Raw genomic sequence first — 25,396 nt, 5'->3', positions numbered from 1 at the left:
GTCTCCTTGGCTGATGAGGAAGCTCTGAGAGCTGGGCTGTGGCTCCACAACTGTTGCCTGTTTCCAAGGCATGCCTTTCAAGGCAGTGCCTGGGCTCTGTGCCTGCGTGCAGAGCCTGGGGTCCCTCTGGGCTCACACCCGCAGTGCTCCGGTGCATCCCCCATGGCTGTGCCCATCCTCGTGTGCTGGTGCTGCAGAGGTGATGGTGGTGCAACGTCCTCTCCAGGTACCAGGTTCTGCTGGGGCTGCTGGCAGCGCAGGGCTGGGGGCATCTTGGGATTGCCTGGCTCTCAGGCCCCAGAGCTTGAGTAAAAATGCAGAAAATCTGTGGGCTGAGCACACATCTCCTGCAGCAGATGGTTTGTGCAGAGGAGTGAGTTTGAAAAACAGAAGGAAACATGCAGTGGCTAACTGAGAGGGTGAGGCAGGGAAAAATGCTGAGACACATTCGTCTGCCTTGGGATCCATTTCTTTCTTGGCTGCTCACAGGATTTAATGCTGACACTCCAGAACCTGGCAGCATTTTGGAGGAGTTCATTCCTCCAGCCAGCGCAGATGGCTGAACCCAGGCTGTTTGTGATGGTTTCTGCCTGCAGTGGTGCTCGGGGGTCTGCTGGGGGTCTCTGCTTCTGGCCGTGCCTTTGGCACGCCGGTGTGGGCTCAGAGCCCGTGGGCCTGCGAGGCAGCAGCAGGAGGCTTGTGTAAGGATGGGCCCGAATATTTCATTAGCTAATAGTGTTCAGTAATGTAATTAGAAGTGTCTTAGAATATGTAGGCAGCAGGAGGGATCTCTGCCTCCTTCAAGCCTACTGCTGATACGTGTGTTGGTTTGTATTCGTTCTGTAAGGCATGTTCCTGTCAGGCCTTCAGGAAAGTCTGCTTCCATTTAAATGGAATGAAGACAGCCAGGGACACCTGCATCCTCCATGGCACCATCTGTAATCCTCTGCATGAGGGAAGTTGTGTCTGAGGCTCTGTTTAATGTTTCAGTGGTGCAGTACATGGCTGACTGCCCTTAGATTGCTTTGCGTATGTAATTTGTCCCCTAAGATAGTTTCTCTGTAGTGATAATGCAGTGCTCAGAACACCGTGCTGATGTGGCTCCGTGTGAGTAAAACAGCAGTGTGCTCTGCAGAGCTCCTGCCCTGAGCAGTTCATGGCCTGCGCCCCGTGGTAATGAGCACAGTGTGTGTTACTCATGGGAAATCTTTCTTACAGGTGTTTTCCATTCGGCCCTTGCAGTGGCAAAGTTTTGTTTGCCGGATTTTTTTTTTTCTTTCATAGCTGGAGAAATTGAGGTTTGGAGATGCGAGTGAGGCGTTGCAGTGTGTGCAGGCAGGCAGGGTCAGAGCCAGCAGTGCTGGTGCTGGGTGGATTTCCACTTGTGCTCATGCTGCAGCACAAACACCGGCCCTCCTGCAGGGGACAGGAGCGCTGGCTGCCCAGGCTGGGCCTGGCTGTGGACAGGAGGTTTCTCGCAGCAGAGGAGCCCCTTGCTGAAAAGGGCACCATGTGTAATTGGTCTGAGCTGTGTCAGCTGTTTCCTGCTTGTATGGCATTTGATCTGCAGCAGAGATCAAGCCCTGGGGACACAGCCCATTGATGCCTTTGCTGCTGTTGTTCCAAGGGAAGCCTGCATGACTTATTCATGTGGCTTTCAGAAGTTGTCCCACGAGAATATGTTTGAGGGTCGCCTTGTTTTTGTTGTTCCTTCTGTACATGCTTCCAGCCTTTAAGTGGCCGTCCTTCTCCAGGAACAAAAAAAATTGGCGTTCTTGGTAGCTTGTTTAAAGAAGAGTTGAAAACCAACAGAAAGACTTCTGTTTTGCATGCGTTTATTTCTTTGTGTTCAGGGTTTTCACTGTTCAGTTCTAAATGGTTGAATTATTAAACTTGAAAAGCATCTGCTCTTTAGAAAGCATTCACATGTACTGTAAACATGATGGATAACGAGGCAGAGCCTAATCTAATTGACACAGCTCTGTTGATGTTGTAATGCAGGCTTGTGTGAAGCCTGATTTTCAAGTCGTGGCACTTAGTGGTGCTGGGGATGCTGGTGGCTGGGCTTCTGAAGCTGCTGTGGGTGCCCTGGGCTGCTTGAGCCGGGGGAGACAGCCTGTGGCAGGGGTTGGGGCTGGGTGGGCTTTTGGCTCCTTCCAACCCAGCCATTCTGTGATCTCCCTCCCATAGGGCTGTGTGGGGATGTTTGGGATGGCTCCGTTCTGCTGTCAGTTGGCTCTGCTAAGTGCTGTAAGCTGGGCACTGTTGTGTTCATAGCTGCCCCAGCTCCTCGACCCTCAGTCAGGATTTGCACTGGGGTGTTCCTAACCAGAGAGGCCAGGCCGGTGCTGAAAACTTTCCCACATGAAACGCTGTGGCTGTGCCAGCAGAGATGAGGGCAGGAGGAGGCGGCTGTGCTGTGCCAAAGCGCTCTTTCATCTTCTGTCAGCTCTCCCCATTAGGGGTCCTGGCTCACAGCACATTAGATGCCTTGTGCAGATGTCTTGGATGGGAGAGAAGAAATGGCCCCTTCTCCCTCCCGAGCAGAGAGATATAAGAAAGCTATTGATTTGCTTGTAGCGAAAGTGAGCCAGGCTCTGCAGTGCTTTATTGAGTCTGGGTTAAGGCTTTGTTACTGGAGGGAAGTGGGAGGCGGGGGGGGAGGAAAGCGCTTCCAGGTTTTGCCTTGCAGATCACTGGCTGTTCGCTTTGGGACTGACCAGCAGGTAGGTGAGAGTCCAGGACGGACCGAGCGCTGAGCAAAGCCCCCTTTCCTGCCCCATCCCCGGCCCTGCTGTGCCGCATGGCAGTGCTCCAGTGCTCGGTGGGCAGGTGCCTCCCGCTGCTGGGAACGGCGGCCGGCTGCCTTGCACTGCCGCAGGGTGCCAGGCGGCAGCTGGGCTGAGCTCCCAGCCCTGTGTGCCCGCTGTTCCCCAGCCGCTCCGTTTCACTGCTGTTGGAGGAAGAACAGAAACAGTCGCCCCTGGGACTCCTAATCTGCTCTTTTTGCTGAACAGTAAATTCTGCCTTGAAGGCTTTTCCCTCTGGTGAACAGGTATTGTAGAGAAAAATGAATTTTGGGAGCAGCATGATTTATCTACTCGCTGCTCTGCTGGAGAAGTCCTTCATCTCTGCTTTGCGCTCCCTCTGCTGTGGTCACGGGTGCTGCTGGAGCTGCAGGTTGCGTGGGCTGGCATTGAGATCCTGCTACCTGAGCGTGTTGGATTGTAGCTGTCATTGTGTGGGGTGCACAAGCAGCTGAGCACTCTCAGTGCTTCTGTTGAAACCCCATTTGTGGGGTCTCCTTCTCCGCAGATATTCATAACCCTCCTGGATCCTTTCCTGTGCATCTTGGGAACGTGTTTTGATAGTGGTGTTGGACTGGGGGATCTCAGAGAGCAGTGAGGCCCTGGCACGTGTTGCCCGGTGAAGTTGTGGCTGTGTTTCTGTGAGGCCATTGTGGATGCCCATCCCTGGAGGTGCTTATGGCTAGGTTGGATCAGGTCCTTGGCCCTGACGGGGGGCCAAGCAGCCTATGGCCAGAGCTTGGAACTGCATGCACAGGTCCCTTCTAACCTAAGCCATTCTATGATTCTGTGATCTTCAGAGGCCCTTTGCAATGGTTCTGCAGTGCTGTGATTTAGTGCGTGTGGTACAATTGCTTTTGCTTTAGTGTGTGACACGTGGAGGTTGGCCCATTGGTGTCATCTCCTTGTGTGAAGAGCCCTGTTTAACTCACTCAGTAGTATTTTGCTTTGAGGTACAGGTGGTGCTTTGTGGAGCAAGGACACCACAAACCTCATGGGGATGCTCTCAGTGTGGGGCCTGTCTGCTGTCATCACACCCTCCCTCTGCTCACAATTGGAAAAAGTGTTCCTTGTACCCAGGAGGGACCAGGGCCTTTGCTGAATGTCGTTGCTGCTAGAGGGCCATAGAAATCTTTAATCTCAAGGTGCAAACTGTCAGTGCAGCATTTTTCTGGGGAAAAGCACCCAGAGAGGAAATGGAGCTGTATGTGAGCCTGGCTGCCAGCTGTGCAGTTGCAGGCAGTGCTGGCACTGCTGGTGCTGGGCTGTGCTCCCCAGGCAGCCTGGCACTGCTCTGTGCCCCTGGCCCAGGCCCTGGCAGCACGGCTTGGCTGTGCTGTGCTGGGTTGGAGCGTGTGCTGGCACTGTGCAGCTTACCTGCAGGCTTTGAAAATCTAATCCTTGTGATTTTAGCAGCTGGCTCTGCTCTGCCTCTGAGCTGATAGGCTTGTTAAAATAAATAAATAACAGTACCGGCCTGTGTTTCCTGCGCGTGTCAATATTGGAATAATTTTAAATGGTGTGTTTTCCCCTGGTCACTGACCTATAGTTTATTCCATTATTGACTGCTGGGTTAGTGGCTCTTTGTATGCTGTGGTTAAGTGAACTGTAAGGCTGAAATCATTTGGCGGGGATGGTGTTGCTGGGCAGGAACTCGTGTCTGGCTGACTCAGATTGGGGTGAAAGTGTGCCCTCTGGCAATGCGAGTGCTCCCTTATCTCCCCTCCCCCTGATAAACGGGTTAGGCAGCATAGTGGAGTATTGATCCCACTCTCAGCTGACAGCCCCGGGCTGCAGCAGCCACCTTTGTGCCGCATTCCTGCTGCTTTCCCAAGGATGAGGTATGCACTGCCTTCCCCAGAGCTCTCTCCCTTGTGCCTTCGGGATGTGGCACTGTGGGGCTGTTCCTCGGGCTCTGATTTGGGAGCTGTTGGTGAGGTGGGGAGCTGGGCCTGAAACATCCCGGCTCTGTTCTCTTGGGGCTGCTCAAAAGGCATGCTGCTGCCCCGCTTCCCACAGCAGGCATCCTGCATCTTCACAAGAAGTGGGGAGAGGGATGGTCTGTTTATCTAGGAGTTTTTGAAGCAACTGGAATTTGGCATTCAAATAAACAGGTGTTCTGGCATGGGAGAAGAGGAATACTTATCTCAGAGCTCCTGTTTCTGATGGCAGTGAGGATCTCCAGGGAGTTTCTATGAAAGAGTTGGGTTAGTAGTTCTTTAATCTGTCTGTTTCTGCCAAGGGATTGGTGTGTCTGTGGCTGGGTCCAGGAGGTAAATGCCTCTGGAATGCAGCCCACTCATTTCCTTAGATAGTGTTAATCTCTGAAAGTAAAGAACACGGCTGCTCTCAAACCTGTTGCTTTGCCATGGGGATGTCTGGTGCTTGGCAGGTCCTAGTGCTGCGTGCTGCACCCCAGGGCCATGCCTGCTGTTCGGGTGGGATGGGATGCTGGGGGTGACCCTTGGGCCTTTGGGCACCCAGGTTGGAAACGTTTTGGAGAGCAGGAATTTTCTGGTGCCCAACATTTGGACATGTGGGAGGAAATGCTGCCCAAAGAGCCTGTTCTTGTTGCATTTTATGTGGAGGTCTTTGCAGAGCCCAGCTTCCTAGCTTAAGGGCCCAGCCCTAGAGTTTTGGTTGCTTGATGTGGAACAAGCTATCATGGATGGTATGGGAAAAGCTTCCAAAGTCAGTCCTTTCTCACATGAGCCCCACCAGGTGTGTGTACAGGAGGTGGGTAAGTCCTCTGCAAGACCCAGACAGCAAACCCTGTGCTTGAAAGCGCTGGTCACTCCTCACTTGGTGTCTTGGCTCCCAAGCCCAGGCAGACCCTGCAGTGGTGTGACTGTGGGCCCTCGCTGTTGCCCATGTGTGCCTGTCTGTTAGCCTGGCTGGGCTGTGGGTCAGGTTTCTTTGAGGGCCGGGCACCGAAAGCTCAGAGTCGAAGGGCAGGTGGGGTCACAGCAGACTCTGCCTTGGTGGCTGGGGCAGGGACCCAGGGCAGGCTGCAGGGAGGTCACCCAGGTGGGAGCAAAGGCACAGAGTTGTGCATGGCCTTCTGCCTTGAGCTGCTGATGGGCCTCGTAATGCTCATCTCACTGTACTGGTTTGTTTGTCTGCGTGTCCCCAGGGCACTTTTCCATGTTCTGGGGTGCCTCAAAGGCAGGAGGCACCCAGGCGGCTGTGCACGGGGTCATTGCTGCAGCAGGGCACGCTTGGCTTGTTTTGTTCTTAAATAAAAGCAGCTCCCAAGCAGATGGAAACATCAGCATTAGAGAGCTGTGTGCCTTTGTGTTGTAATGCTGCCTGCCCAGCAGCTAGCAGACGCATTAGGAAGCTCTGGCTGCTAGAGCACTTTGCCAGGCACAGCATCAGCAGGACTGCATGCCCTCAGTGCTGCTGTCTGTGGGACTCATTGCAACTCCTGGATACAGATGTGAGCTGTGTGAGCACAACAGTATAGCTGGCCAGGAGACAATGCTGCTCATCTCTGAAGCTCTACGTAGGAAAGAAAGAACAAGAAGTAACAAACATTGGATTTACTTGGGAGTAATGTGAGTTTGCTTTTTTTCGTAAGCCGCCCACAGTACTCTTCACCCAGTGTGACCTCCACGGCATCTCCCACACTCTCTGCACATAGAGCTCATGGGTGGACATCTGCCCCTCAATCCTGTTCTCATCTCACACATCCCTGTGCACCTCAGTGCTGTGCTGGCTGTCCCCTTGTCCTCTCCACCCCTGTGTGTGCGCGCTGCTCCCTCAGTGCGTTCTGGCACCAAGGGGAAGGTAAAAATGGGTTTAAGACTTAAAGGATCCCCAGCGCAGTCATTCTTTGGACGCTGCTGGTGGGGGAGAAATGTGTAACCCCCACAGGTGTTTATATTATGGCACAGACGCGTGCTATGTATGGATAAACACATCCCAGATAAAGTTGCTTGTTTTTGTAGGTTTGTTTTCTTTCCCTTTTGAACTGTAATTTGAAATCCACACCCTGGGGAGCGTGCAGCTGTGTACCTGTTAGCTTCATTCCCTGCTGCCGTGTCAGCTTGGTGGCTGGGGCTTCACATGTGTCAATGTGAGTGATTAGGTGCGAGCAGCCTCCTCTTCCTGCTGGAGGAGGTTGGAAGAGACCCCTGGGAACTGTTTGCTGAAGGAAATGGGGATTGCCAAGATCCTCTCCTTCCTATGGAGTCTCTGTGATCTTTTCACCTTTTGGCAACTGGAATAATCCTGGCTTTGCCATGCAGCCCCTTCCCTGGCCGGATGGCCAAGGCCGGTCCTTCTGGTGGTTCTGTGTTGGTGTTGAGTGGTTGTCAGCCCTGTGGCAATGCCTGCGCTCCTGTTTACCAGGAAACCTCCAAATAAAGGGCACTGCCTGCGGCTCTGTGTGTTTCTGCTGACACAGGAGATCCCAGTGCACACGGTGGGGAATGGTCTGTTCGTAGGGCTGCTCCTCTCAATTCTGATGCTTCAGGCCATCCGGCTCTTTGTTCCTGGTTTTGGTGGGTGCTCGCAGTGCTTGCAGCAGTTTGATTTAAAGAAGACTAAATAAAAAAAACTCCGAGCAGAGGATTACCTAATTTCAAGCTAGTGTCTATAGCATTTCACACTTTCCCCTGTCCGTCATGCCTCTTTTTATACGCATGAATTTGCTGAGGCAGACCTTGCTGCTGAAGCCTGAGGGATCTGACTACCTACTGCAGGCTATTCTGGGGATCTGCTGGAGGTGTGTGCCTCCTCTCTGCCTCTCAGCTGTGGTGCTGCTTCTCTTCTGGTCAGGGAGGAACTGAGGCTTTTGACTTCAGTTCTCCTCCAAGGCTGCTGGAGAGGGCTGGATCACCACTGACCTGCCTGGTGAGTGATAAATCTGTTTGGCTTTTTTTGTTTGCTTTTGTCTTTTTTTTTTTTTTCCTCGTAGAACAACAAAGACATAAAGCCTACGACCCAAGAAGTGGTAAATGGCTCAGTCCCAGGGGAGCTGAGCGTGCGGATGGGGCTCAGCTTCTCAACTGTGCTTCCCACCGAGGTGGGCCTGGAGCATTGAGCTGAGGTTGTAGGAACATAAATTGAATGAGCAGTCCGGTTAAATAAGTAATGAAGTTAGCAGGGTGCCTAATTAAATTAAATTCAAAATTATATATGGATGATGCCTTTCTAATAATTGCTGTAGGTTTGTCATTGAGGTACTCCACACTGCCCTCTTGGAAGAAGTTCCCCCTTTCAAAGATAAACACACATCGGTACCCCAGGGGATGTATCTTATGCTTCAGTTTGGTTTGGCTCTTTCCTCATTCCCTTGTGAATATAGCAGTGGTGTTCTGCTTTACTGAGTTGTGTGGAGGGGTTTGTGTGGCTTCAGCCTCTGCTGCTTAAAGGTGCTTTTCCCTTCCTGTAAAGGGTTTGTGCTCTCCCAGACCAGTCCTGGGGCTGTCAGGCAGCTTCTTTAGAGACAAGCTGGTGCTTCTCTGGGTCTCTGTGTCACACTGATGTCTCACTGATATTCCCTGTCCTTCCAGCCCCTCTTCCCAAGATGCACTCCTGGGTTCCTAACGCAGCTGGGAGAGTGCATGGCAGCCCTACTGATGGCTGGGGTCAGGCGTGGGGATGTGACTGGGCAGGATGACTTAACCCATCACTTTACTTGAAAGTAATCTCTCAGTTTTCATGTTCCCAAGCTTCTTTCAAGCAGCAGCACTGAGAGGGTGCATGTCAGTCTGTCTCGGTGCAAGCATTAAGCTGAGGCGGAAGGACTATTTTGAAGCGAAAGAAAGCCGCTGAAATTAAAGACACTTGAGAAGACACAGCCATCGCAGCTGCCAAAGGAAATTCTCCCCTTGCCAAACAGCACATTAACAGCAGGCTCTCCTGCTATCCTGGGCACAGCCGTGCAGCCAAGCTCTCAGCGCGTCGCAAAGATGGGCTGTCAAGGCCAGAGCTGTCTGTGGCTCGCAATTACTGACCTTTGAGGTAATGTGTCCTTAATAGAAGGATGTGAGTACATGGGGAGAGAGAGAATTATCATCGTCAGAGCCATCTTTTCACCTCTTTGGAAGAGGACAATTCTGTTACAGAACCTGTGCTCTGGCTGAACTGGTTCTACTCCTCTGGCAAATGGAGGTGAGAGTAGATGTGCAGAGCAGAGGGAGCCCAAATAGCCGCAGAGCTTTGATGGCTTCTTAACAATTTTTCTCCTGGTCTGCTGTTAATTTTGCAACAGAACTTGTGTATAAAGTCTGAGACGTGGTCTTCAGCTTTCATCCAAGCTTGTCTGGACCTGAGGATCCCCATCTGACAGAACATGTTGGGAAAGGGGGGCTGCTGGGGTGATTCAACATGTTGGTTGCAGAGAGGCATCTGGGACTGCAGCTCCAGCAATGAATAATGAGAGAGTTCATCATGTTTGGGCAGTCTGACTCTGATTGTCTCCCTGGGGAAAGGGGCCTCCAGGTGATGAGCACGAGGCTCTTACACATGGTTGATTTTCTCCGGGAAAAGCAATGCTGTGCAGCGAGTTGCTCCGTGCCGCTTTATCGGAAGATCTGAAGGCCCTTTGCAAACCTTTAATTAGTCTTTGATTTGCCTTGGCACCTTGGTGTCTGCTGCCTTGTGATGGAGCAGCAGGGCTGGTGAGCCTGGTTACCCCGCAGCTCTGGAGTGGGGATGTGGCAGCAGGAGGTTGTGGCTGGAGCCCTCCCAGAGCTGGAGGAGGTCAGAAAGGCAGAAGGTGACTGACAGCACTGAGTGACTTGCGTGGGTGCAGTGACCGGAGCGAGCTCTGCACATTTCATGCACAGTTGCTTTAAAGGGATGCTGATCGCTTTCAGCATGACCTCCTAATTATTAGAGCAGATGAAAGACTTTTTTTCCCCCCCTGTAAATCCTCCTCCCACTGCATGTTCCCGTCTCCCTCCTCCTTTCCTAAGCCTTTATCTAAGTTAATCAACACAATACAAACAGCCTAAAAAGCAGTATTGTTGTAACAGCTATTAACGGGGAAGCAGACAGCAGGCATCTGGAGCCTCTCAGGATGGACTTGCCTGGTATAACACATTATTTTTAACAGCCGAACAGAGCTGTAGAGTCAGAACAGAAAAGATTTAACTTTCTTTTCATATGTATCCTATGATGTAGTTTTTTAAGACCAAAGCATGGATATTTTGTAGCCATGAATCTTTCTAATCTTTTTAATACATTCCCCTCTTATACCCCCTTCCCCCCCCCAGTAAAGATAAATAGATAAATATCTGTCTTTTCTAGTGAGTGTTCACATACTCAAGGGGCAGGGCTGGGTCCTGCAAGGAGAGCCTTTCCATCCCACGAACTTCTAATGTCAATACAGCAGCCAGAACTTGGGAACTTAATGTTGATTTGGTGCCATGTAGTGTCTGTGGTTGGATCACGTTGGAGGCATCGATTTCCTTTCTCTCATATTTCAGGACTTTCATTCTCTAGAGTCATGGGATGGCTTTTCCAGTGTCTTTTGCTCTGTTTTAAATGATTATTGAAGAGTTGTGCTGATGTGATAATGCAGACTGGCTCAGGTAGAGGCTGAAGTCATCTCACACGTTTTGGCTGTGGTGGTGCCTTGGAAGGAAGCTGAGCAAATGGACACCATGTTTAAATGCTGTGTCCTGAATTGCTTTCATTTGGTTCTTGTTTTGTAAGGCATTGGCTGGGTTTTCTGTCCTCTCAGAAATCAGCAGCTTCTTATGAAATATGGAGCTGTTTAAAAACAGACAGCAGCTGCTCCATCCTTGCGTCAGCGAGGGCTCGGCAGAAGGAAGGGGAATGGTAGACGCTTGTTTAGCTGTGATATTCCTCCCTTCATTGCCGTTGTCATATTGTGTTAACAGAAGGTCTGATCAAATGTACACCGGGAAAGTAAGACTTAATGTTTCTTTGTTCTCCTGAAGCAGTGCTGGGAGGGAAGGGGGGAACGTTTGAATGAGACTTTTATTTATGTGGTTCAGAGAGCTTGGTGTTGCCTGTGTCGGTAGATGTGTTTTTCTGCTCTTTTTTCTTAGGCTATTCACAGCATTCTTAGCTGGGAAAAGACTTTATTTGTTGTTTGTAGAAAACCTCTGCTGTGCGATACAAAAACCTCTTGGGGGGTAAATATTTAGTGGGGTGTGCTCTGTTGGTACGGACTTCCTTACTTGTTTTAAATTCTTTTTAAAAATCTGTCAGATTATTTAATAAAAAGAAAAAGAAAAATGAGGAACGTGGTTGCACAAGACCTGGAAGGAACCCAAATAGTTTGCTTACTGTTACAATTGCGACATGACTGAAAACATTTGGTAAAGAAAAATTAATTGCCTGGTGTATTTGTGGTTTCCTGTTGAATCTCAATTTCTAGAGGAGGCTGTTGAACCCGTGGATGTTTCCTCAGATTACTAGATAGCACTACACCTTGTGTGCGTGATGAAGGACCTTCGGCAAAGTGTGCTGGATCTCCATGGTTGATGTGCACAGGCTGCCCCATCTTGCATGTGGCTGATTTCTCCTTGTAGAGGATGAGCAGAGGTAATGAAACTCAGCCTGTCCACTTCCACTTCCCTGAATGGAATCTGAATGTAGATGCTGGCTTGAGGACCATCCTGCTTGGACTCAGTGAGTGTGAGGGCTGCGGTTTCTGAGCAGCTCCTCACGCCTGCATCATTCTGTTAGTGACCTGGTGATGACTTTCTTCCAATCAAACGTCACTTGAAGAAGGACAGTCACGGTTAACCACTGGTTGTGTCTTCTCATGGATTTTAAAGCAGTGGGCAGGGCTGTTTTTTAGGGAAGGAGAGGGCTGAGCAGTCTGTTAGCACAGAAGGGATTCGGTGCTTGGCCCGGCTGAGCTGTGCTGGGCCCACATGGTCATGCAGGAGATGCTGGTGTCCAGCCTGGCACGTGGCTTCGGGTTGTGAGCTCTTTGAGGCTCCTCTGGGCCTTCCTGTGGGAAGGGAAGAGGTATCACTCGTATGGCTTCTGTGTGGAAATTGTTCATCTCATTAAACACCAGGCTTGGTTCTTTAAAGCGCAGTCAGGGCTGTGGGGGGAGTGTGGTTAACCGTGCAGGCTGGAGACGGGCATAAGCTCATAAAGGAAAAATGTATGTAGGAGTTTATGGCTGCGTATGAGCGTATTAAAGCTTTAATTGGAGATCATTTACTGAGATCAGAATGAGCCTCCACGCAGCTACACAGCTTTCAGGGAGCTGGAAGCAGCTTATGTAAGAGATGTGAGCCCCACATCTGCGGGCACTGGGTGCTTGGGAACAAGCACAGTTGTTTAATGTCTGCTCCTTGTGGTACTGGAAAACTGGAGTGGTTTTTTTGTGTGTCATTTTCAATAATGAGAAATGTATTTACACACTCGTCCAATCCTCTGGCTTTCTGCAAGTTTCCCATCCAGTTTTCAGCATGTTTGCTCCTGGGACACTGGGAGTTAGATTTTCATCTTGACTCAACAGTGGAAACTGGCTTCATTTATCGCTTCCCAGTTTAGCTCCTGTATTAAAATTATAGCAAGGCTGGGGTTTATTTTTGTCTTGTGTACATTCACCTCCTCTGTATCCTTGTGTCTATTATTAGAGTCCTGCTCTGTTGCTAAATGGATTGGCCGAGCTCCTGGGGACAAAATATGGAAGCATATGACTAGTCTGCACTGCCCCTCAGCCGTCCCGCTTTTGGAGTATTCGCAGTGACCGGGTTTAGCCTGCCTTTGTCACAGCTTTCTTATTTTAAACACTGAAGATGAAGTGGGCAGAGTGAGTAGAGGGGAATGGCACTTGGGTGTGTGAGTGGAAGGAGTTAAAGGTAACTAGAGGTAACAGAAAGTAGTGGTGCACTTGGAAGGCACCTGAATGGCATGGCCAGGGACAGCCCTTCCTTGCTTCGATGTTTTCTTTGTTGTTGGTGGGATATTTCCATTTCAGACTGTAAATAAGGCCTCTGAAAGAAGCTGCGGGCCACAGGCTTACCATTTCCTGAATTAAGAAATCAGTTGGAATGTTTCTATGGATTTCAGCCTTGTTTCAAAACCCTGTGACGACCACTTCTGCTGGCTGGCAGCCAGGCCTGTGTCCTCCAATCTGTACCTAGCCTATGGCTTGCACAAGAGCCATGTTCGTACTTCCTCTGATCTCACTTGCGTCCTGTTTCCACATTCGGCCTGAGCCTAGTGGGGGTGGTTGGTTTGCTTTGGGGTTTGTTTTTTTCTGGGATTTGATGTATTTTGTAACTGGCTGTTGACCATACAACTGTGTTCTTGCTTTGCTTGCAGGAACTGTTAGATCATGCTTGTTTAAGTGGCCTCCTGCATCTTCTGCTGCTGTGCCCCAGCTCTTAGGAAGTATGTAAGGGTCTGTAGTGGTATGCCATTCAGGGGTGTAGTTCTTGGTGCCTTTTCAATGTTTTTTTTTAAATAGCTTGGGCAGTGCCTTTGGCAAGGGCACAACCCAGAGCTTGCTGAAACAATTGAGAAGAGTTAGTGTTGTAGCACAGCTTTGGATCATGTCCTTGGTTTTGTTTTTCTTTCCTTCTAATTCATTGCTCTAAAAAGGCATGATGAAATGCTTCCCCTGCTCCCCTCTGCTTTTTCCTTCTCCTTTTAAGCTATTTTACCAGTGTGGATTTTCTCCCTCTGTGGCGCTTTGCCATTGTGCCAGCTCTGGGTGTGTGTACACTCAGTTCTGCTCCGCTGACGTGGGCTCATTAAGTGCACATATTTCTGCAGAGTCTCTTGATCCAGAGAGAGGAAGGCTGCCTGGGATTGCCAGCTCTCACATAGATGCTTGGATGAGTTGTCTTTCCACCTCCTCTCCTCTTTGTGTTCCCCATGCAGCATCTTTCAGTTCATACGTACGTGCCACGTGCTTCCTTGTTTTGCCCGTGCAAGCAGTGCTTCCTGACGTCAGGATGGGTTCCTGGAGACGTAGCTTGGCCCATGCTGAGCTTTCTCCCTGCTAGCAGGGGCAGGTCTGCCAGGCTGGGTGTGCTCTGAAGGCTTTGGCTCATGGAGTAAAGGCTGGCTAACCCTTCCCCACAGCTGTGGCCATGTCTTTGGACGGGTTGCCAAAGGGTTTGCTTCTGTGCCATAGAATGACTTGGCAGGTGGGGAGAGGAGACCAACCAGAGCTGCTTCCACTAACTGTCAAGCTTTTGTATTTGTTTTTGTGATTATTTTCTTTTAATAATTTTATGAACTTTAAAATGTGCATGACTGAACAGTTTAATTAGGTGTGGGAACTGCTTGAAATAACTTCCTGAGGCTTTCTGCAATCCTCGCTGCCATTCCATGTTTTCAGCACAGCAGTTGCCATGGGCATCCTCTGCTTCCGAAACTGCGCTCTGCTTTGTTAAGCTTTGGGTCTTCTCCTCTTCCTCCTGCCGCCCCAAGGTGTCTCTGGGGTGTGGAACTGCTGACAAAAGGAATACCAGTAGTGCCATTAAAGCTGTTTGGGCTTCATGGAAAAGTGAGGCTTGGCAGGGCCTGCCAGCACATGTTAGAAGCTGCTGACAGGTAATGTTGCTGGAGACAAGGATTGGAGTCCTGCTCCTGGTGCAGGGATGGGGACTCCAGGTGACTTTGCAGGGGCTGGCTGGTTCTTCTCCAGGTCCTCATGCTGGGACCCCTTGCTGTGGCCCAGTGTCTTTTTCCAGAGCCTGGGTCCTGGGATTGCATGTGGTCCTGGCCCAAAGGGACCTGGAGAAACAGCTAGCAACCTTGCTTTGACGGTGCTAACCATAGCAAGGTTCTGCCTTGTGGTTCCACAGTGCTGTTAGCAGTGACCAGAATTGGCTTCCTGATATATTTTTCTTGTGCTTGTGGTGATTTTCTGTGGTCAGAGCTGCTTGTTTCTTGTTTTCTCCCTAGGCATGAATAGATTGTATCTGGAGCTGACCTCTGTGCTTTGGGGCCTGCTTTTTCCTGATGCATCCAACTTGCATTTGGGTGCATCCTGGTCTTGCAGAAGGTCTAGAAATTGTACATGATGAGCATTTTCAATTAGTTTTATGTTGTTATGGGTCATGGATATTATGGCAGAAGGTTCCTTTGGAGGAAAAAAACGCGTCCTGTAAAAGGTGCTGTTGGTCATTTTCCTTAAATCCTTAGATTTAGGGTTTGAGAGGAAAAAATCATTAAATGATGTCTTAAAGCTGAATAAAGAAGTCAGTACTGAATGTTTTAATGTCTTACAGATGCAGTGGGCTTGCAGGATTTTATTTTAAATTTAACAATGGGAGTTGGAGTGGCTCCAGTACTGTAAAGAATAGCCTCTTTAATTAGGGTCTGAGCAGAGCGGCGTGCGCTGGGGTGCCATTTTGAAGTTGAAGCAGGGTTTGCAGTTGTTGTTCCCCATTTTGGATCACACATCTGAGTGCCTGGGATCGATGCAGGGATGCTCCCTTCCCAGAGCAGCAGGGCTGGGCTGTGAGAGGGCAGCGAGGTTTATCCTGAGTTGTTCCTTATTAGCTCTGAGCTCACTTCTATCCCTTTCCTGTGGCTTGCTGCAGCTGCAGGCATGTGTGTGGGATACGTCAGAGCCAGGAGGAAACATCGCCTTTGTTTTTCAGCTTCAGCTCACCCCAGCTCACAGCACGGCACCGTTCCCCCACGCGTGGCTTCCCTGGCATGGCAGCAGCTCTCCGTGCATCCCGTTATTGGAGCAGTGACCGCTGCGTCTGGCTGGCGTGGGGGTTTGCTGTGAGAACCAGCTTCTGCAGGGGTTTGCCACATCCTGATTTGTGCTGAGAGGTGGAAGAGGACTGCTTGACTTTTTTTTTTTTTACTCCTTGAGATAGTTTCTGTGCAAACTGCTTTTCTTTGGTATAGGGAAGTGCGGCTCTGTAGCAAGGAGCGAGCCTGCCAGGCTAGGTACTGAGGAACCTTTGTGGTCTGCATTAGCGTGTTGCCGTATTTATCCCTGTCAAATAATCAATGCAACCAAAGCTCTGAGCAATGTTGTCACCTTGGTGCATTAAAAAAAAAATCATAATTGTGCTCTCCAGTTGAACAGCATTTAGAAAGCTGTGTTGCTTTTTGTTTGCCTCCTGGTCTCTGGGTGCTGATGGCTCCCAAAGGCATGCACTCAGCCCTCCCCATGTGAGCACTGCAGGCTTCTGGGCCCTGCCTGTGCCATTGCCACAACCCAGCACCCCTGGGGCTTCCATGGCCATGTTGGGAGCACTGCAGTTGGGAGCAGTTCTGAGCTCACTGTGTTTTTGTGGTGGCCTTGGCTCTGCTATTTTTTAATTTTCTCTTTAATTTCTATTGTTTTCCTCGCTTATTTGCTAACTTGCAAAATTCAGCACAGGATCTCCCAGCCCCAGGGTGAGCATTATGGGGAGGTGCAGCGAGCAGCTCCTGCCCAGGTGAGGCTGTGCTGTTCACACAGTGGCTGGGGTCTGTGCTCTGGGCTGTTTTTACAGGCAGATATTGCCGTGGCGTTGCCACGAGGCACAGGGAGGTCCTCCAACACTTCCCACAGCTCCAGGAAGGTGAGGAGCTCCTCGGGACGTGGGAAGCACCGTGCTTCTCTGCAGCCCACGAGCCTCAGCCCTGCTCCCGTGAGACAGCACCGCACAAACCAGTGTTGTTTTGCTGTCTGGCTGCTCTCTCCCCAGCTCAGCAAAGTCGAGAGGAGTGCCTCCTGTGCAGCTCGCACAGCAGCAAGAACGTACCTGCTGAGCTGCAGGAGCAGACGCAGCCCTCGCTCAGCCCGCGGCGCTGACTGCAGATGCTGTGCTGCAGTCCCTCCTGGCTGGGATTTCGGCGCGTGGTGAGAAGTCAACAAACCCATTAAATCGGAAACGTTGCCGATGTGTGAAAGCAGCTCTGTGGCCGGGGGGGGGAGGAAGGCGGCCCCTTTGCACTGCCCGCATCTGTGCTGTGGGGAGGAGATGGTTAACGTGGGGCCGTCGGGCCGGGTTGGCCAGGAGATAGCTAATATTTTAGAGGGTTTCAGAGCGAAGCTATAAAAAGGCCTCGCAGTATTTCAGCTCCCCCATTGTCTGCTGGAAGCCAGCCAGCGTCGCCATGGCTACGAGGAATTATTACTGGCTGCCAGAGCTGGAGGAAAAGCTCATACTTTTGGCTTCAAAACAGGAGGGGTGGACTTATGTAATCCACTGTGTTTATAGGCTGAGACTGGCAGGAGCATTGAGAAATAATTACAGGCTTTCCATTTCATTTCCAGCTCGGTTCTAAGGCTGTGTGGCCTCTCTTATTTATTTATTTTGCAGCCGCGACGCTGGCCGCGCAGGATGCGGGAGGGCTGCGGGATGCTGCTGGGTGAGTGCCCCGCACCGCTCTCCTTTCGGAGGCGTTCTGTCTGCGGCGGGCCAAAATAGGCCACGGCAGAAAGAAGTTCCTTTGAGAAACTGGGACTTGGCCCTGCGACACAGGAGCGCTGCTGGGGCTGGAGTAGCCTCTTGCTGGAGGGGATGAGCCGTGTGTCCCTGTGCTGTGCTGCTTGCCGTGCAGGTCCTGTCCGTCACTGGTGGACAAGACATGGTTTTTTGGGAGGGTGGTGGGAGAGGGGGAAAGTTTTCGTGTGTTTTCTTTTCTTGCTTTCTCTCCTCTGAACCTATTGGTCTCACGCGTTGCCATGCCGGCTGGAGACAGATTTGTCAGCGCAATCAAAGCAGTTTTGCTGATGTTTGGTGCTCCGGAGAGGTGAATTGCAAAGTTAGCCTGTAATTAATGTGGGTTTGTTCGTCCCTGGAACAGTCAGCAGACGACGCTGTAATTTGGGTTTGCCTGAAAAGCAGCGCACGGTGTGTTTTGACTTCGGTCAGGCCAGTGGGAGTTTGCAGCTGCTGTTTTTGTGCTGGCTGTTGCATAAAGGCAGTGATTGCTGGCAAACTGCTCACAGAACTCTCCCTGTGGGTGGGGGCACTGGGGAGGTGCTTCTGGTGCTGCTGTCCCCTGCCCTGTCCTGTGGGGCTTGTGGGGCCCTGCTGGAGAGCTACAGCTTGGTGTGGGGTGGTGGGGCTGGGAGGTGTGGGCTGAGCTGTTCCTCGTGTCTTTCCACTCATGTCTCCTTCAGTACGTGAGAATAACATTCCAACTGTGTCTTGTTAAATCCCACTGGCGCTGGGTGTAAAACTAGGAAGCCTGTTTTGTGGAGGGCTATGGAGAAGAATGCTTTGATGCGCCACAAACTTGCTGTAGCAGTTAAAAAGCGTATCAAAGCTGTAGATTGCTGTGATTCTGGCATCTTCCTTCACTGCATGGGGGACCTGCTGCAGAGTTACGCTCTTGGCCCGTGCCTGCAGGGCTGACATTGCCATCGGAGTGCAGTGTGACAGTGGGATACCTCTGTACAGCAACGTACAGCGCTGTGCTGTTTGGGTACAATCCCAGCCTATGCTCCTGTGCTTGGCCCCAGCTTGAAACACACAGAAGACGTGGGACTGGCGTAGGTGAGGGTTTATCTAATGCATTCTACAGAGATAAATGGTGCTTCACGTGTTTCCTGTGGCTGCTGTGCATGCTCAGGATGGGCAGAAGCTCTGGAGCATGGGGCAGTGCTGCAGGGGCAATGAATGCCCCATGGAGGAGCAGGCATGGCTTTTGTTGGTGGGGATGCACGGTGCTGGACCAAATTATTCAATAACTTAATGATCCTTAATACTGTTTAACTCCTACTGCAGATGCTGTTGGACTCGATTTGAGTTAATTTGTTACTGCAAGGTTTTTGTGTTGTTTTTTTTTTCCTTCCTCTGGGCTTCGTGCCAGGATGAACTGTATGTTCTGTTCTTAACAGTTATGAGTAATGTATGCGTGAATCTGTAACATAAGTAATACGAGGATATAAAATGTGTGAGTGTGCAGAATATATGTGTCCCATGTCTGTACACATGCTCCGTGTGTGTTCGGCATGGCGGAGCATCGCACGCCTGGGCAGAGCTGTTGGGCCGCCTGGAGCTACGCTCAGCACGGTGCTGGCTGGGGTTGTGGCTGCAGGGTGCAGCGCTCCGGGTGCTGCCTGGTCCGATAGGATTTCTTTATTTTGTCTTTTTTATCCTGGTAAAATGTGCTTTCTCTGGTTAATTATTATTATTATTTTCTTAATTTGAAAAATGAGAAGGTGGCATGTTGCCAGCTCCCCCCGCCTTCCTCTTCCCAGCTCCGATGAGGTCATTGCCTCTTAAAGTTTGTGCCGTGCATTGTGAGCCATGGCAGGAGGGGCGAGAAGGCAGCCGGCGTCCCTCCGCTGTGCCAGGAGCCCTGGGGCACGGCTGGGCTGTAAGCAGCACCTGAATGAGGGGCTCGGTGGGCTGGGGACCGTGTGGGGTGCAGCAGTGGGGGGGGAGGAGCAGGGCCATGTGTGCGGGGCTCAGCACGTCTGTAGGCGGTTGGCACAGTTCTGGCACTGCTCGGCTGAGCTCGCTGTGTTGATGTACTTTTCTTTGGGAATTTCCTCGGTGCTGATTCTGAAGCAGGCTGCTCAGTAGGGTGTGAGAGTTCATGACCCTGCCGAGGATCTCTCCGGGACCTTTGTGTCCCCGGCTGAGTGGCTGCAGGGAAAAATTGTTTATTTTCTTGGACACCACGCAGAGCTGCTTGCAAATTCCTGAGCTGTTGTTTTCTTCCCCATTGCCCTGAGTTCTTGGCTTGGTGGTAGGAGCACTGCAACCCATGGGGACTCCCTGGCTGCAGGGTTGGGGACCTGCTGCTTGGTGCTGGGCTGCGTGTGGTGTAGTTGGAGTAGGGACACGGATAAATCAGCATAGGTCTGAAAGCACAGTTTTGCATATGCTGTGTGAATGGCACCTCTCTCAGAGCATACTTGCTGTCTCGTGCCTTTGCCGGGGGTCTCACTTAGGCTGGTTTGCAATGCAGTGCACAGCACGAGGATCCTGGGTGCAACTCTGGCTCTTACTGTCCTGCCCTGCTGCTGCTCTTGGCAGTGCAGAGACTGCATCAGTTATGTGTGATCCCACTGGCTCTGCTCCTGCCCAGAAATCAAAGCTTTGCTGTGTCAGAAAGAGGAATGGTGGATGACAGGAGGTGTGCAGGTAGTTGAAAGAGTGAGTAGAGCTGCTTCTGGGAAAGTATCTGTGATGCCCGTAGGAGCAAGCAGTGTTGGTTTGCTCCTCCACGTTTGTTCCCTGGAGCTGTGTTGCCTAGCTGCTTCCACCTGGGTTGCACCAGGGGGGTGCAGAGGTGGATGGGGAGAGGCACTTGGGTCATCTGCAGCCTTGGAAGCTCTTAATAAGAGAGTAAGCACCAAGGCTGGTGAATCACCTGGCATCTGCAGTGCTTTGGGAAGGCCTGGAAGGAAGGCCTGGGAGATGCTTTCATTAGCTGACGCTAGGAAATAAAGCTGCTTTTAAAAGGCAAACAGCAGGTAGCTGCCCTGAACGTGACTGGGGCTGGAGCTGGGTTGTCTTTGAGGTCCCTTCCAGCCCAAGCCATTCTGTGACCATAGAGGGCCCAGGTTGTGGGTGCAGCTGTGGGCTCCATATACTGGCAATGTGTAGCAGAGGTGCCATGCTGCTCATCCACAGCAAAGTGCTGTGGGAGGTGGCACAGGGAGGTCCAGCAAATGGTGTGCTTCTAGGCAGGGAAAACATGTTCCATCGCAGCCGCTCTGTCATCTGGAAGCCATGTCAGCATCCCACTGATGGCACCCGCTGCTGCACCCAGCACCATCCCTGTGCAGTTACTCTTTGTCTCTGCACTGCTGCTTTGCAGCCTGGTTGATTTTTTTTTCCTGTCCACACGACACAATCGCTCCTTGTTAGCCCGTCGTGCTCTTTCCTCTTTCAAGGAAGGGAAGGGGCAGGAGAACCAGATCTGATAATTCCAGCGAGTAGAACTGTTCCCCTGAGCCCTTTAAGAAGAAATAAAAGGCTCTCCTTCTCTCCGCTTCTCTTTGAGCACGAGCACTTTACCCTCTTGGATTCCCTGCAGGCTCCTCACACTGCTAAAATTGAAACATCAAGATGTCTGAGGCAGCAGGAATTACCATCAGTGTTTTGACACCTGGAGGTACAATTTCTATTAGCTTTTATATGAAAACAACACCGGTTTTGCCAACGGAGTTCCCGTTAAATAATGCACGAAGACCCTGCTTCTGACAGTGGATATTTTTCTTTTGCTTTCTCAGTCTCTTGGGTAATGGCTTAATTTTTGTGACCGCTCAGGAAAAATACACACAGGCTCACAGAGAGCAATAGGGTTGTGGGCACACACGTGCTGAACTCCCAGGCACGGAGTCAATTATCCTGTTTGCTAATTAACATGGAGAAAGAAGGAAAGCAATTAAAGGTTGGTTTGTTGGATTATTGGTTTGGTGTGGAAGCAGGAGAATGCCCTCTTCCTGAGATATCTGATGGTCATATGGCTTCACTTTGTGTGGTTTGGGGCGGACATGAGCGCGGGGTCACCGGGAGCAGAAAATGGGTGACTTATCCTGGCATTGATGGTGCTCAGCATCAGACATGTGCTCTGTGCCCGCTTCTGGGGGAAGCGATGGGAAGCAGAAGGGCACAGTGTGTGGATGTGACTGTCAGTACTTAGAATCAAAGCGCAGTTTTGACATTTCTAACCTAATAAGTGGTGCTGCATGTGTGTGCCTGCTTATTTTCCTTTTCACCGTGAGATGCTTTGACAGAGGAGTAAAGTCCCACTTTGACGTTTCTGTCATTTTAACTAGAGAGAGATTACAATAAATTGGATTAAGTGAAAATCTTCTTCAGATGTTTGTGGTTTGGGCTGATTTATGGATAGATGTCATTTGAACGTCATTCTGCATTTTTTAAGCATCTGCTTGATGGCTGCTGTAATGCTGCAAAGAGCAGCAGGGGTGGGTGTGGGGATTCTCCCCATCCAGTCAGCCAGTGATGTCATTGACGAGGGAGTTGGCCGCTGTCTGCTGGGGTGATCAGGGTGAGATGCAGTCTTTGTGCATGGGAAACCAGGAGTCCTGCATCTCTGAACTGTGCTATTTGCATGTACTGTTTTTGATTTCCAGCACAGTTTTGAGAAATACTTCTGATCCAACTGCAAAACCACGAGGTTGGAGTCCAGACATAGGGGCTTGGTTGTGGTCTCTGGAAGGTTATTTGCAAGTTTCATGTTGGTTTAAAGCTTTGTACCTGTACTGTGAGCTCAGAGGGTCGTGTTCTGCCAGCTTAACTCTGTGAGCCACTTCTGCTCGATGCCAAGTAGAGAACAGGAGTGCAGAATCCCTTCTCTCCTCATAAGGTGCAGATGCCTTGTGCTATGGCCGTGTCGGTTCTGAAGGTGCAGCCAGGAGCCTGAGCACAGCCTGTCCCAGCTCCCTGCTGGGCCTCACCCATCACTGCGTGGCACCCAGTCTGCCCTCACACCTCCTGTTGGCACTGTGCTGGGTCTGTTTGCTGCTTGCACTCGTGCTCCCCATGCCATAACTGATGGGGAGAGCACACAGGCATGTGTTGCCCTCACATTGAAAGGAAAAGATTTTGATTTGTGATAGTACTGGGAATTTGAAGTCCGGTTCTTAAAAACATTCTGCATTATTTTCTGTGATACGATTATTTGCAGAAGATCACACTACTGTGGGAAGATAAATTTGTAATCCTGCTTAGCAGCTGATCTTATCCCCCCTGAGTGGCTGCGGTTGCATAAGGCACAGTGACCTGAGCTCCTCTTCTTAGGGCTGTGGATGGGAGATGCTGTTCCCTTCTCTCCATAGGGCTGCACGGTTCAATCCCCACTGCCTGCACTCCTCCAGGCCTGGGGGCTGCCTGTGGCCCCAGCTGCTCCCACAGATGGGCTCTTTTCCTCTCTGCCATGGGTGAATCGGAGCTGTCTGTGATGGATCTTCACTGCGACAGGCTCTAAGTGGGAACTCTCAGGGGAAATTAGCCTGCAGCTTTTGGCTTTATTAAATATTCGCCAGCGCTGTCCCAAAGGACTGCTTTTTAGTGCTTGTTGATGTTTCATTTGTATTTCTAACATCACCTGCAGGAAATGTGACCGTGAATAGCCTAAATTGACATTAAAGTCTGTGTACAAGTGGTGGACAACTGGCAGACAGCACGCTGTGTTCTGCAGGGCTCAGTGCTGGGATGTCCTACAGCAGAGAAAGGACCCGGCTGGAGGTGCTGCAGGTGATTGTGAAGCTGGTAGCTCCCTTAGAGCTGCAGCCCACAACAACTGATGGAGCCTTTTGTTAGAACACCCATCTGATGATTGGTTGAGCACATACAAACTATTTGTAACTTTTAAATTGTGACTGGACATATGGTAGCTCATGAAATAGACCAAGGGTCTGAAATGCCTATTAGGTTGATGGAAACTGTATTTTCTACTCTTGTCTGTGTATTGGAAGCATTTTTTCCATGAGCTGTTCAGCTTTCCGTCTGCCTGCGCTGCACGGAGCTGGCCGTGGGGATGAGCTGTGTAATGGGATCTCTGAGCTGGAGGAAGAACCCGCTCCGGCTCAAGCAGTCCTGATTTGAAAGCACATTCAGCCAAAGCAGTGCAGATCTGCACAAGGAGAAATTAGAATTGCTCTGTCTGATGGATGCTGAGGTTGGGAGCTGCTGCTGAGGGATGCTCAAGTGGGCAAAGAGCAAAAGCTGCCAAGTGCAGCTGGTGGCTGCCCCTGGGGCTGCCTGTGCTCCTGGATGCACTCGGGCTGCAGGAGGCAGGGTGGGTTTGCTTGTTTAATGTGATGAAGGAAGCAAAAGTTGATTTGCCTTTTCTGACTGCTTGAGTATTATTTTCTTGACTTCTTGCCTGCAGAGCATATAAGCCCGGCCTCAGAGTTAAGTCATGGGAGACGCTGATTAATTGTGAGGGGGGGGAAAGCAGCAAATTCCCCGTTGGGTAAGAGTTTACCAGTGGAGCTGTGACCTTGTTAAAACATGTTAACTCAATAAAAGCCTGAGTGTTTAAAGACAAGTGACTTCTTCCTACCTCGAGGGGCATAATTAAGCCATTCCACACCCCTGAAAGCAGAGCTGTGGGAGGATGGAGGAGCTCCCATCCTGCACAGTAAGTCACAGCTTCCCATGGGGTCAGGTCAGCTCTGCGAGCAGCACCCATGGAGCTGGGCTTTTTTTGCTAGCAATAATTATTAATAACAAAGAGATCTCAGTTTAGTGATCACGAAACAGGGCGGGCTGATAGTGTGCCCTGTGAGGCGGTGGAGTCTCTGTCCCTGGGGTGTTTAAGGTGCTGAGGGCCGTGGCTCAGCGGCACGGTGGGCTGGGTTGATGATCCTGATCCACACTGCCTGTCCTGAGAGCTGCTGCGTGTTGGGTGCAAATGTTGAAAGTGTTCTGGTGCCTCGGCAGCGGCTTTGACCTTCTGTTCAGAAGCTGTTAATTACCCTGAACAGGGAAGCAGAACGTGCTCAATTAATGGCTCCCACCTCAGCCCTGGCTCTGCCATGAACTTAATGAGCTGCTCCTTTCTCTGGGCCATGGCAGCTGGAACTTGGTTTTGTGGGGAGGAATGAAAGCAGCAGATGTGTGCAGGAGCAAATGGTCATTCCAACCTCACCAACGTGAGGATTGACTCATGGCCCTGTAATCACCTCAGGATCTTAGGAGGGACCCGTGCAGGGTTCAGAACTGGCCTGAGCTGTTGGGTTGGCATGAGGATGATATGGGATGTGCTGTGTGAGGGTTGGTCTGAGAGCCTCTGTGGCTCAGTCGTTTACTGATTCATGGCACAGCCGTGCGGCATCGTCGTACAGTTCTGAGTACCTTGGTTTACAGGTCATTTAATTTATTTGTAGGCTTTGTTTCAGTTCCCCAGGGTAATTTTGCTCCTTTGCACATCTTCCTATGGTGGCATTAAATAGTGCAGTTTGTCACAACAGTTCAGCTTTTATGCTGGCAGCCAGAGCTCTTCAAAGATGCTCGTGTGAAGTCGAGACTCCTGAATCATTAGAGGATCATGAAAGAAAAAGAATAATTTAGAACACGGAGATGTTTTGTCATCTTTGAAACTGGGAACGTGTGAAAGGAGAAAATGTTTAGCAGTGCGATCCGCCTCAAAGAACTTCTCTTAGGGAATCCAGAAAATGAATTTCCCCTCTTTATGCAGGATGTAAATAATCAAAAGTGTCACTCCTGAGCCGAGTAATTTGTTCAACAAAAGGATGTGGAGGAGATGACTGAGCGCTCACGGCGCGCCCCAGACATCAGAGGACCCATCTTGGCAGCGATGGAAGCAAAGTGTTTGAAACCCAAATGAGCAGCGTGTGCTGTGCCATAAATACAGAAGGTTTGCAGGTGCTCCGTGCTCCCCCCGCGCCGCAGCCTGGGCTCTGTGTGTTGTTACAGCACGGCTGTTAATGTGCTGTTTAGTGTACTTGGGAGCATGGCTAAAGTAGTCATCGTTATCACACGATGGTGAGGAACTGCTTTTTTTTTTTTTCCCCTCTTGATTTTAAGCTGTGTGTGTGTGTCTATGAGGCTGCAGCCAGCAGCAGGACCTGCTGTGCTGTGAGCACTCGTTGCTGGGGGCAGCAGAACTGCGTCCATCGTGCTGTGCTGTGCTACCCTACGCTTCCCTCCTTGCTGGCCACTCTCAGCCATCACTGCCTTCCTCCCTCTCCTCCTCCACCCCGTTTCCCATCACAGTCC

At 50.7% G+C, this 25,396-nt stretch overlaps 1 protein-coding gene across 15 annotated transcripts in view; it reads left to right on the top strand.

The window, feature by feature from the left end:
- Positions 1 to 25,396, top strand: part of NCOR2 (nuclear receptor corepressor 2) — a 164,481-nt gene that overhangs the window by 17,971 nt on the left and 121,114 nt on the right. The window contains exon 1 of one of the 15 annotated variants that reach the window (XM_031592674.2): positions 16,856 to 17,090. The exons of 10 other annotated variants lie outside the window; for them this stretch is intronic. The gene's annotated coding sequence lies outside the window, so the exon portion shown is untranslated. Of the gene's footprint in view, positions 1 to 16,855; positions 17,091 to 21,678; positions 21,699 to 21,729; positions 21,828 to 25,396 lie in introns of those variants that run through there. 4 more of the 15 variants (XM_031592687.2, XM_031592689.2, XM_090120775.1 and 1 more) reach the window with 4 other exon arrangements.

Source organism: Phasianus colchicus, chromosome 18, assembly GCF_987193195.1.
Source record: "Phasianus colchicus chromosome 18, bPhaCol1.hap1.1, whole genome shotgun sequence".
In the NCBI taxonomy this organism is placed as follows: domain Eukaryota; kingdom Metazoa; phylum Chordata; class Aves; order Galliformes; family Phasianidae; genus Phasianus; species Phasianus colchicus.
This window is presented reverse-complemented; position numbering and strand designations above follow the sequence as displayed.